General features: G+C 43.7%; 1 long non-coding RNA gene across 1 annotated transcript; it reads left to right on the forward strand.

Moving 5' to 3' along the window:
* Window positions 1-1,287: 1,287 nt before the first annotated feature.
* On the forward strand, window positions 1,288-10,178 carry LOC116977316. The gene is made up of 3 exons (XR_004413172.1): window positions 1,288-1,389; window positions 8,017-8,019; window positions 10,167-10,178. It is a non-coding gene; the product is annotated as an uncharacterized LOC116977316 (long non-coding RNA).
* The last annotated feature ends 777 nt before the right edge of the window (window positions 10,179-10,955 follow it).

The raw sequence follows: 10,955 nt of genomic DNA on the forward strand, positions 1-10,955 counted from the left end.
GGCCGAACTGGCAGCGGAACGTTGTAGTGTTTGTATTACTACAATTACCACGCTGAGTATGAAAACATCAGCCTTCAACCTTCGTCATTTCACAAGAAGCAACGGATATTCACTATCCAGCCCAGAAGTTTTATTGCTGACCTCCGTTTACCAGCACAGCACCTAAAGCTGATTTAGGTTCAAAAGGCTTATTGTGGATTAAGAGAAGCCTTGGACCAGTACATTTTTCCCAGCATCTTGTCATTATCAAGACAAACAATACTGACAATGATGACCTTAAGATTACGACCCACCTGATGAAAAACTGATAGAAAAAAGAACCATGAATTCTACAAGGTTGTAATGTTAGTAAAAGAAAAATAATGCCACATTGACTTAATCAAGTCACGACATCCATTTGGCCTGGTCAATATAAAGATCACATACAGATGATGTCACCTCGAGGAAAGAAACAGCAGAGATACTATGACAGAATGAAGGTGTAAGGAGTTACAGGGAAAAGAAACAGAATCCACTCCTCACTTTCTGTCCTCATCTGATGTCTTGTTCGCCTGTAACTCATTAGTATGTTTTATTTAGTTTTGTAAGTATTGTACTTGTGATTTATAAATCCTTTGCAAGTATAACCTCTCCAGAAATTACCTCGGAATTCCCCCTTTAAAAATATAACTGTGTTTAGACTGTTTTGTTTGGTGGAACTATCTCCTCCTCGGTTGGGAGGTGGACCCCATTGCTTGAAACAGATAAACCCATTCAGAAAAGAGACTTAGGGAGTGAAGTAAATTAGTCTTTGAAATGTAGGTTGATACAGTATAATCTGCAGGCCAAGTTGCTGGTGGCATTTACTCCAAGGAACTTTCAACCATCTCTAGTTCGGCATCGTCAATGTATTCCGGGGTATGTGTCCCGCTTTATGTGTATACGTACCGCTTTACTTCCCGAAGTCAATCACAATCTCATTTGTCTTGACATTGAGAGAACAGTTGCCTTGACAACAGGTTATGAAGTTTTCAATCTCCTTCCTGTACTCCGTCTTGTCATTATTTGATATCTGGCCCGCTATAGTGGTGTTGTCCACAAATTTGTAAATTGAGTTGGATTTGCACTTGGCTACACAGTCATGGGTGTCTAATAGGGATAAAGAAGGGGGCTGTGAATGCATCCTTGCTGAGCACCAGTGCTGAGTATTATTGTAGAGGATGATTTGTCTCCTATCCTCACTGATTGTGGTCTGTTAGTCAGGAAGTCGAGGATACAGTTGCAGAGATCCTTGCTGACTCCAAGTCCGGAGATGAGCTTGGATGGTATAATGGTATTGAAAGCAGAGCTGTAACTTATGAAGAGAAGTCTGACGTAGATATCTTTCTTATCCAGGTGATCCAGTGATGAGTTTAGGGCCAGGGAGGAGCCAACAGCCATGGACCTATTGTTACGGTAGGCGAACTGCAGCAGGTCAAGGATGCTTGGTAGACTGGATTTCATGCATTCCATAACGAGCAAGAAAAAAAGTGCACGTATCAGTAACAGATAGCATTTAATGTCTTGATTTAAGCTTAGAACTCTGGAAGGGGTACATTGAATATCATTCCAAACGAAGGAAAAGCTAACTGAGCCTAGAAATTGAATATTGTAAAGTTCAAGAGGCCTCTAATTGGACCATCTAGTCAGAGCAATCTTTCCTTAATGCACCTTGAACGTTCTCCCCATGACCATGTGGGGTTTCTCCAAGATCTGCAGTTTTCTCCCACACTTCAAAGACGTACAGGTTTGTAGGTTAATTGGCTTGGCTTATACCTGTATACTTGGTATAAGTGTAAATTGCCCCTAATGTGTGTAGGCTTGTGTTAATGTGCGGGGCATTCGATGGGCCAAAAAGCCTGTTTCCATGCTGTATCTCTAAACTAAACTAAACTTAAACCTTGCCTTCAGGGCACAAGTGGCAGCACCCTGGTGCACGTATGAATCAAGAGCTTGTGAATGGTGGCCAGAAGCACCAGGAGGAAGCTCTCTTTACTTGTGGTTGTGTTGGAGCTGCAGCATAGCAAGAGTTAAGGCAGCGTACAGCTAACTTCAGCTGTACAGATTGGTTACTAATGCATCTGTACAGAACAACACCCTCGGGAGTTACTATTCATTACTGATGGTTACTGATGTTTAAATGCAAATAAAGGATTGAATAGCATGTATTTTCTATTGGTTACTGAGGCTTATAAGAATGTATTGGAATTGGGATTTTTTCATTTATATAAAGGGCGGCACGGTGGGTCATAGGTAGAGTTGCTGCCTCACAGCACCAGAGACCCAAGTTCGATCCTGACTACGGGTGCTGTCTGTGTGGAGTTTGTGCGTTCTCCCCATGACATGCGTGGATTTTTCCGGGATCTCCAGTTTCCTCCCACACTCCAAAGACGTACAGGTTGGTAGTTAATTGGCTAGATAAAATTGTAAAAGAAAATTGTCCCTAGGTGTGTGTAGGATAATGTCAGTGTGTGGGGATCGCTGGTCTGCACGGACTTGGTGGGCCGAAGGGCCTGTTTCCGTACTGTGACTCTAAACTAAACTAAAGTAGTAAGCTAATAAAGGATTAAAGAGTATACAAGATTAATAATTGGTCAATGTCTGTATAACAAAGTCTGAAGAAGGGTCTCGACCCGAAATGTCACCCATCCCTTCTCTCCAGAGATGCTGCCTGACCCGCTGAGTTACTCCAGCTTTTTGTGTCTATCTTCGGTTTAAACCAGCATCTGCAGTTCCTTCCTACCCAGTAAATAAAGTGTGTCTGGGAAACAAATGCAAGTTGTCAGAGTCCAGTTGATCGGCGACGACAGTTGTAGCGAGGACAGTTGTAGCAAGCACTCCTAGCTGGTTGACTGTGTTGGCCTGATGGACCTCTTCAGCTGGGAATTAATGGTCAGCTGCAGTGAGGAAGAACTGGAGACACATGCAGGTCAGACTCACATGTAGAAACAAGGAACTGCAGATGATGGTTTACAGAAGAAGACACCATGTGTTGGAGTAGCTCAGCGGGTAAGGCAGCATCTCTGGAGAGCATGGATAGGTGACATTTCGGGTCGCCTTCTCCTTCTTCAGACGGATTGTAAGGTGGGATGAAATGAAAGTTGTGGAGAGGGGGATAGAGTGTGGGGGAGGTATATGGGGGAAGAAGGAAGGGGAGGATTCTGTCGTTACCTGAAACTGGAGAGTGTAACGATCACACTGTTGGGTTGTAAGCTACGCAAGCAGATTATGAGGTATTGTTCTTCCAGTTTGAGTGTGGCATTACTCTGGCAACAGTGAAGCCCATGACAGAAAGGTCAGTATGGGAATGGCAGGAGGATTTAAAATGGTTAGCAACCAAGCGGCACGGTGGCGCAGTGGTAGAGGCGCTGCCTTGCAGCGAATGCAGCACCGGAGACACGGGTTCAGTCTGTACTGAGTTTGAACGTTCTGCCCTGACCTGCATGGGTTTTCTCCGAGATCTTTGTTCCTCCCATACTCCAAAGACGTACAGGTATGTTGGTTAATTGGCTTGGTAAATGTAAAAATTGTCCCCAGTGTGTGTAGGATAGTGTTCCCTCCTACCTATTTTCACACACCATTCTGAGTCCAAAATCTCTCTTAAGATGTGCACTAGGAACAAATGCTCAACCTGGTGGATCAGAGCAAACCTTTACAATGCAATGTGGGGCAAGAATGCAACAACCTCAGCTCAACAGCACTGGAATGTGAAGTGGTGGAAGGGGGTGGGAAGGTAAGGGGGAAGACAGATATCCCAGATATCTAGTTAGAAGGGTAAACAAACAGAAAGACCCCTGCAGCCTGCAGACTGCAATTTCCTCATCCCATGATGTGTTCAACTGAAAAGCCGCAACTCTCTACAATTTGAGATGTGTAAAATCAATACTTCACCATCATAAGCATGTAAACACTCTTGAGGAATGGAAGACTAACATCAATAGTCCAGCTGAACTAAATCCCTTCAGCTCTGGGCAAATATCAGAGGAAATCAAACATTCAACGCAGCAGTTAAAAGCACAAATCCCTGTTATTTACTCTTTAAGGGAAGGTAAGCCATTGGAATCACCAAATAATGTTGAAGCACTTAGGCCCAGAGGTAAGGTTAATATATGTTCACATAAATGTTAATGTATGTTAGGCAATTGAACTGAAGTACAATATCAATTACATAGCCCAGGCATGACCAACTATAATATGGCGTCACAGGTTGAGAGGGTGGTCAAAAGTATTGTGTTCAGTTCTGGGCACCATGGCATAAGAAAAATGTTTAGGAAAGGCCTGCAGATGCTGGTTTAAGGGTCTCGACCCAAAACGTCACCCATTCCATCTCTCCAGAGATGCTGCCTGTTCCGCTTAGTTACTCCAGCATTTTGTGTCTATGTTGTCAAGCTGGAAAGGGAGGAGAGAAGATTTTCAAGGATGTTGCCAAGACTCGAGGGTCTGAGCTTTAAAGGGCTTTCTCATTGTGCGACCTGAAGCAAGACCTAACAAGATTTAACATCGTGGGAACCTTCTGCGATAGCAGTACGGCATTCGTGGACCACCGAGGACCTCCGTGGCGCACACGGCAGGTAGTCGTGTGACTTGGTAAGGTCGGGAGAAAATTCAAACATTTTTGAATTTCTCCAAGAGTGTCTTGAGCAGCGTTGCAACATTGTATGGACGCAGATGCCTGTGCGATATCCGTGCGATATCCGTAATGACACTTGCGAATACCGTGGGAACTCCTGCGAACGGTAAACCCGGAAGCTTGACAGAAGGGACATAAGGTGAGTAAAAGAGGTGGTCTCAATATCGCCAATGGACCATGTGTCCATCGAGGACGTCCCACCTAATTGTCATTGTTTGAGAATCTTTTTCACAGTAAGACTTGCAGAGATGCCTCTCAGAAAATCGCAAAGAAAGGGGTCAAAGAAAGTCGGAAAGTTTTTAGCCATGCAGGTAAATGAGGAGGAAACTCAGCAAGAGAGACAGGTGGAGAGGCAAGAGGAGATGCCAGAGATACCACTGCCTGTGGGCTCCTTGGAGCAGGGAGAAGGTGATCAGGGTTTATTTGAGATTGCCTCCCCAGTAGCTGTTGCCTCCACAATAGTCTCAGCAGACGAGAACATAAAGGTTAGATGGCAGAAGCTAAAGCCATATAACTTCAACAGGGAACAAGAGGGTGAACTGGTGGAGTGGTACCAATTCAATGAGATTCTCTATGACAAATCCAGAGAGGATTATAGAAATAGGGAGAGAAAGCGCAACCTGCTGGAGACGAAGGCTGCGGAGTATCCCGGGTGCTCATGTGAGTAACTATAACAATATATTAGTTTATGTACAGGAGAACAATTTAATGTTATCCATGATTTTAAAACATACAATGCTACAGATGTAAAAGTTCTGTTTTTGCAGTCACCTTTAATTTATCTTATAAGTCTGTCTGTTCCCTGCAGCTGCAATGTAAAAGTAGTGGCAGACAGCTTTTACACCCTCTTCGTTTGAAGTGGGAATCATATCTCTTTTAGAGCCATAAAATAAATTATGCATGAGGGCAGGCAATTTTCACTTGTAATTCTTGTCTTCAAAAAGGCCATCTGTATTGCCCAACTTGTGCTCTGTTATCCAAGAAGAACAATAAATAGCACATTAAATGCGGAGGGCATGCTCTTAAACAGGCCTCTCTTTACTGACCAAAACTTTAATTTAACGGAATAGATCCAATGCTTGAAGTTCCATTTAATTCCAGCACTCTACTTTAATGCAGATGACCAACTTTTGCAATGGTTCGCTACCCAGAGGACCATGTACGGGAAAATCACCGCACTTGGGACAAGATCAGGGTCAGCTGGAAACAGACAGACAGAGAGGAATAGGTGGATAGAGGAGAGGTGGCGTTTCCTATCAGGGCATATTGTGCGTGCAGTGACCAGGACTAGCGCACCCAAGGTAATTTTATTACAAAAGATATTTGAGGTCTTGAGGCTCTGGACACCATGTGTAAATGACTTCATGTAATTCCTACAGGAAAAACACATAATTGAACAGGCGTTGGATGATCCTCTGGAAGGGACTTCCACACTGAGCCCATCCACCAGCCAACAGCACCGCAGTAGGCACAGTGCTAGCATCGACCTCACCACACCCAGAGGTGCTGAAGAAGGGACAGGTGTAGACAGCATTAGTAGTGTGAGTATATAAACTTGATGCTTATTGGACAATACACCCACCCAGCATTTTGCTGATTATTATATTTGCGCTCTGAATTTCCAGCTCCATAAAAGTATTCGAGACTGCTCGAGATTGTTGCAGGAAGGACGCATGACACCAATGGGCTTCATGCACAGGACATTCGACTTCTGTCACTCAATGATCGAAGATGAAATAAGTGATGGTCAATGGGATTTAGCATGGCTTATGATAAATGGGGCGATGACTTATAGAAATAACAAGGTATAGATAAATTCCTAAATTTATTCCCTTAATTCAGCGTCTCTGCTCACATCATAAAGCAACATAGTTTTAATGTCTGGTGTTGTCTGTGCAGTTAATGGAAGCACGTGCACCTGAGGCGCAGCGTCCACTGGTTCCTCAACCTCGCCAGCCTCACTTCTATGACCAGGTATTAACAAAGAAATGTGCGCTTCCCTAACTTGATTCATAATGTGTGTTTTTTTTTTACATTGACTAATACATAACTCTGTGATTCTAAAGTACACAGACAGGCCCTATGGACTGCCCCGTGCAATGGGGGGACATCCACCATTCCGTGCTGAACAGGTAAACTATTGTGTTTTGTGCAATATAAATTTAAAAATAAACATTACCATGCGCATATGGACAACAACTTATTCATGAGTTGTGTTAATGAGATTCAAAAGAAGAACTCTGATCTTCAAAGGGTACTTTAATGAAAGGTCCCGCAATTGTAAGGTCCGTGAGAATTTTTTGACATGTACCTCTTAATTTCCTTCTAGAGACACTCAACATCACCTCTGATGTTTGCAGAGCTGCAGCCTGCTCGAAATACACCTTTGCCTGTTGTTTACGGAGAGGTCCGTGCAAAAAGTCCTTTTCAAGAAAGTGCAGCAGGCTGCGCTGACGTCAACTACCCCAGTTAACCCTCGGAAGCTGTGAAAAATCTGTGTGTGTAGATTTTTTTTGTGGTGTTTCAAATGACAGTTTGAGTTTTCGTTTATTTAATTTGTTGGCCACTCACCATTTGGTGTTACATCTGTAGTCCTTTGTAAATGTCTGTATGTTAATATATGTGCCCTTTACTCTTGTGCATTTTCTTTTTGTTGGTGGCTACACATTTTATTATATCCTGAAGTGTGATAAAGCTTTTACCTCTGCATTTTGATTGTCATTGCCATTGCTTGTTTAAAATAAACTTATCTTTTACTATCAGCTTGATGTATGCAAATCGTCATTAATACATCACTACAAGACGAATGTCTCTAATGTTATAATCCCTCTCATGCTGAAACACAAAAGACCTTAATGGAGGTGATATTCTCACATTTTGACTCATTAACATTTCTGAGTGTGCAGGACACTGAAATGTCCAGCTTTTTAAACGTGTTCTTCACCTCTTGGTAGAAAATAAAATAAGACAATCAGCACGGTAAATGTGATACAAAGTCTTTATTCCTATTTGAAAATATAAGAAGACGACTTCTGTCACATATTGAGAGGAGATGCATCACACAAAACATTTGTCTGTAAAAGGGCCTCGCAAACACGAAATACAACAAATGAGGCACGCCAGATTATTTAAAACACATTATATCCATCAACCTCCGCAACAAGCGTCAACTCAGGCATTTAAAGGGACAATGCAATGTTCTAAACGGCAGGTTTTGCGGACGGACATCTTAGAGGAAGCACTTTTCAGAGGACAACACTAGGAAGTCAGCTTATAACATGCAGTAGTGTTCCCATGGTCGGCTACCCATCAATAATGCTGTCCTGCCACGGCACACTCCCCAATTGTGAATTGTAGTAAGCGCAGAGATGGTTTCTTTGCTCTTTCACACAGGATATGCCCGAGTTACCTTTCAAACGCTGCAGTGAGACCATTTTCAACTTGTTTGCACCACTTCTCCAAGCACCTAGTGTTACTTCCCCTGTGTCACTGTCCACTAGGTCACCGTCCTGGATGGATGTTGCTGATCCAGCAGCTGCACCTCTCATTCGGATCAGGTTGTGCAGAACACATGCTGCATATACTATACTCTCCACATTCTTGGGCTTCTGCTCCATTGTCTTGAGCAAGCATCTAAATCTGTTTGCCAAGATGCCAAAAGAATTTTCTACTACCCTCCTGGCCCTTGACAGCCTGTAATTGAAGATCCTCTGTTCCCTAGTTAGATTCCTCTGTGGATATGGCTTCATAATCCAGGGCCGTAATGCAAAGGCTTCGTCAGCAACCATCGCATATGGGATGTCCGGGCTGTCTTCTCCTGACAGTGGTTCTGGATCAGGCATGCCTGCTGTTCCACCTTCCATTTTATTTCCAAGCCAGGTTTCTTTCCAAATCCGGCCATCACCAACACTTCCAGGTGTGCCCACATCCACATACAGGAAGTTGTAGTTATAATCAACCACCGCCATGAGTACAATTGAGTGGAATTTCTTGTAATTGAAATAATTTGAGCCACCTCCGGGTGGTTTACGAATTGCCACATGCTTGCCATCCAAAGCCCCACATGTGTGAGCAAAGTTCCACCTGTTTTCAAACCCCAGTGCAACTTTCTTCCACGCATCTGGTGTACTGGGGCATTCCATCACTTCAGCTGAATAAAATTGGATGATCGCCTCACAGGTTTCTCTGACAATACCACAGATGCTGTTGGTGGCGACAAGAAAGTTGTAAGACAGACTTTTATAAGAATCGCCTGAGGCCAAGTAGCGGAGGGTGATTGCTATGCGCAACCCTGGTTCCAGTGCCTTTCTCATTACAGTGTCAGTCTTCTTCAGCAGAGGTCCCAAATTATTCTTTAACTCATTAAAGAGCTCGGGTGAAATTCTGACAAAGTTTTTGAATGCACATTTATCCTCTTCGCACAGCACATTAAGCAGTTGCTCATATTGTCCTAATTGAGGTCTCCGTTGAAACATGGGCTTAACCCAGTGAGACTTCCTCTTAATTATCTTTTTAATTAATCTCACCCTTCTGCCTTCACGCAAGCGTTTTCGATGCTCATGTTGCGCTAATGCATACAGCGCGTCAATGAAAATAACAACCAGCCTGTACTCGAACCAACTTTGTATAGGCATGTCTGCAAATGAGACAATTCTACGAACGGAGGATATTTATATAGCGTGTGAAAAAAAAGTGACATCATTTGTGCCACGTGATTAACTACACTACAGTCCACGATGTTCATTCACGATTAACGGGAAAGATCGGGAGACGGACAAGTCAGTCGCACAAATGACAGAATTGCCGAGTACCGTGGGAACTCTTTATCGTGGGAACACTTTATCGTGCGGAACTCGTGCTGGACCACGACCACTTCACTCGGGTGACATCTTGCTTCAGGTCGCACCGTGAGAACTCGCCATTAGGGAGAGATTGAGCAGGCTAGGACTCTATTCCTTAGAACACAGGAGAATGAGGGGTGATCTTATAGAGGTGTGTAAATAGAGAGGAATAGATTGGGTAAACGCACAGCCTCTTGCCCAAAGTAGGGAAATCTAGAACCAAAGGACATAGGTTTAAATTGAGGGGAGAAAGATTTAATTGGAATCTGAGGGGTACCTATTTCACACAAGGGGTGATGGGTGTATGGAATAATCTGCTGGGGGAGATAGTTGAGGTAGGTACTATCACAATGTTTAAGAAACATTTAGACAGTTACATGGATAGGGTAGGTTTAGAGGGATATGGACCAAAACCACGCATTTGAGACCAATGGGGTATGTTGGTCGGCGTGGGCAAGTTAGGCCGAAGGGCCTGTTTCCACGCTGTATGACTCTATGACTCTATGAATCAAAAACCAGAGTACATAGGTTTAAGGTGAGGGGAGAAAGATTTAATAGGTTTAAAGGGATATGGGCCAAACACAGGCAGGTGGGAGCATCCTAGATGGGACAGCCCAGACCATCACACAAACCAACCTCCCTTCCATTTACTCTATTTATACCTCACACTGCCTCAGCAAGGCCAGCAGCATAATCAAGGCAAGTCGCACCCTGGCCATTCCCTCTTCTCCCTTCTCCCATCTCCCATGCTATATTTAAGAGGGAGATGTGGCCCTTGTGGCTAAAGGGATCAGGGGGTATGGAGAGAAGGCAGGTACGGGATACTGAGTTGGATGATCAGCCATGATCATATTGAATGGCGGTGCAGGCTCGAAAGGCCGAATGGCCTACTCCTGCACCTATTTTCTATGTATCTATGTATCTATCAGGCAAAAGGTATAGCAGTGTGAAAACGCACACCAGATTCAGGGACAGTTTCTTCCAAGCTGTCATCAGGCAACTGAACCATCCTTCCTCAACCAGAGAGCAGTCCTGAACTACTATCTACCAAATCGGGGGTCCTCAGACTATCTATGATCAGACTTTACTGGCTTTACCTTGCACTAATGTATCTGTATACTGTGAATGGCTCGATTGTAATCATGTATTGACGATCTGCTGGCTGGTTCGCATGCTACCAAAGCTTTTCACTGTATTCGGTACACGTGACAATAAACTAAACTGGAACTGAAACATGTTGGTTGGTGTGGACAAGTTGGGCCAAAGCTGTGTCCATGCTGTAACATTCTATGACTCTATGACTCTGTTACTCTCTATAGTACTTGGTACACAATATAAATTAACTGTGGCACAACATACACAACACATGAGGTACAGAGAGACTCCAGGCCTCATGTAATGCCTAATGTCTATCTTTCCATATTTCCTTTACGACACAGGAGAACATTTTGACCCATAGTAGCTCT

The sequence above is a fragment of the Amblyraja radiata genome, chromosome 9 (genome assembly GCF_010909765.2).
Source record: "Amblyraja radiata isolate CabotCenter1 chromosome 9, sAmbRad1.1.pri, whole genome shotgun sequence".
NCBI lineage: Eukaryota > Metazoa > Chordata > Chondrichthyes > Rajiformes > Rajidae > Amblyraja > Amblyraja radiata.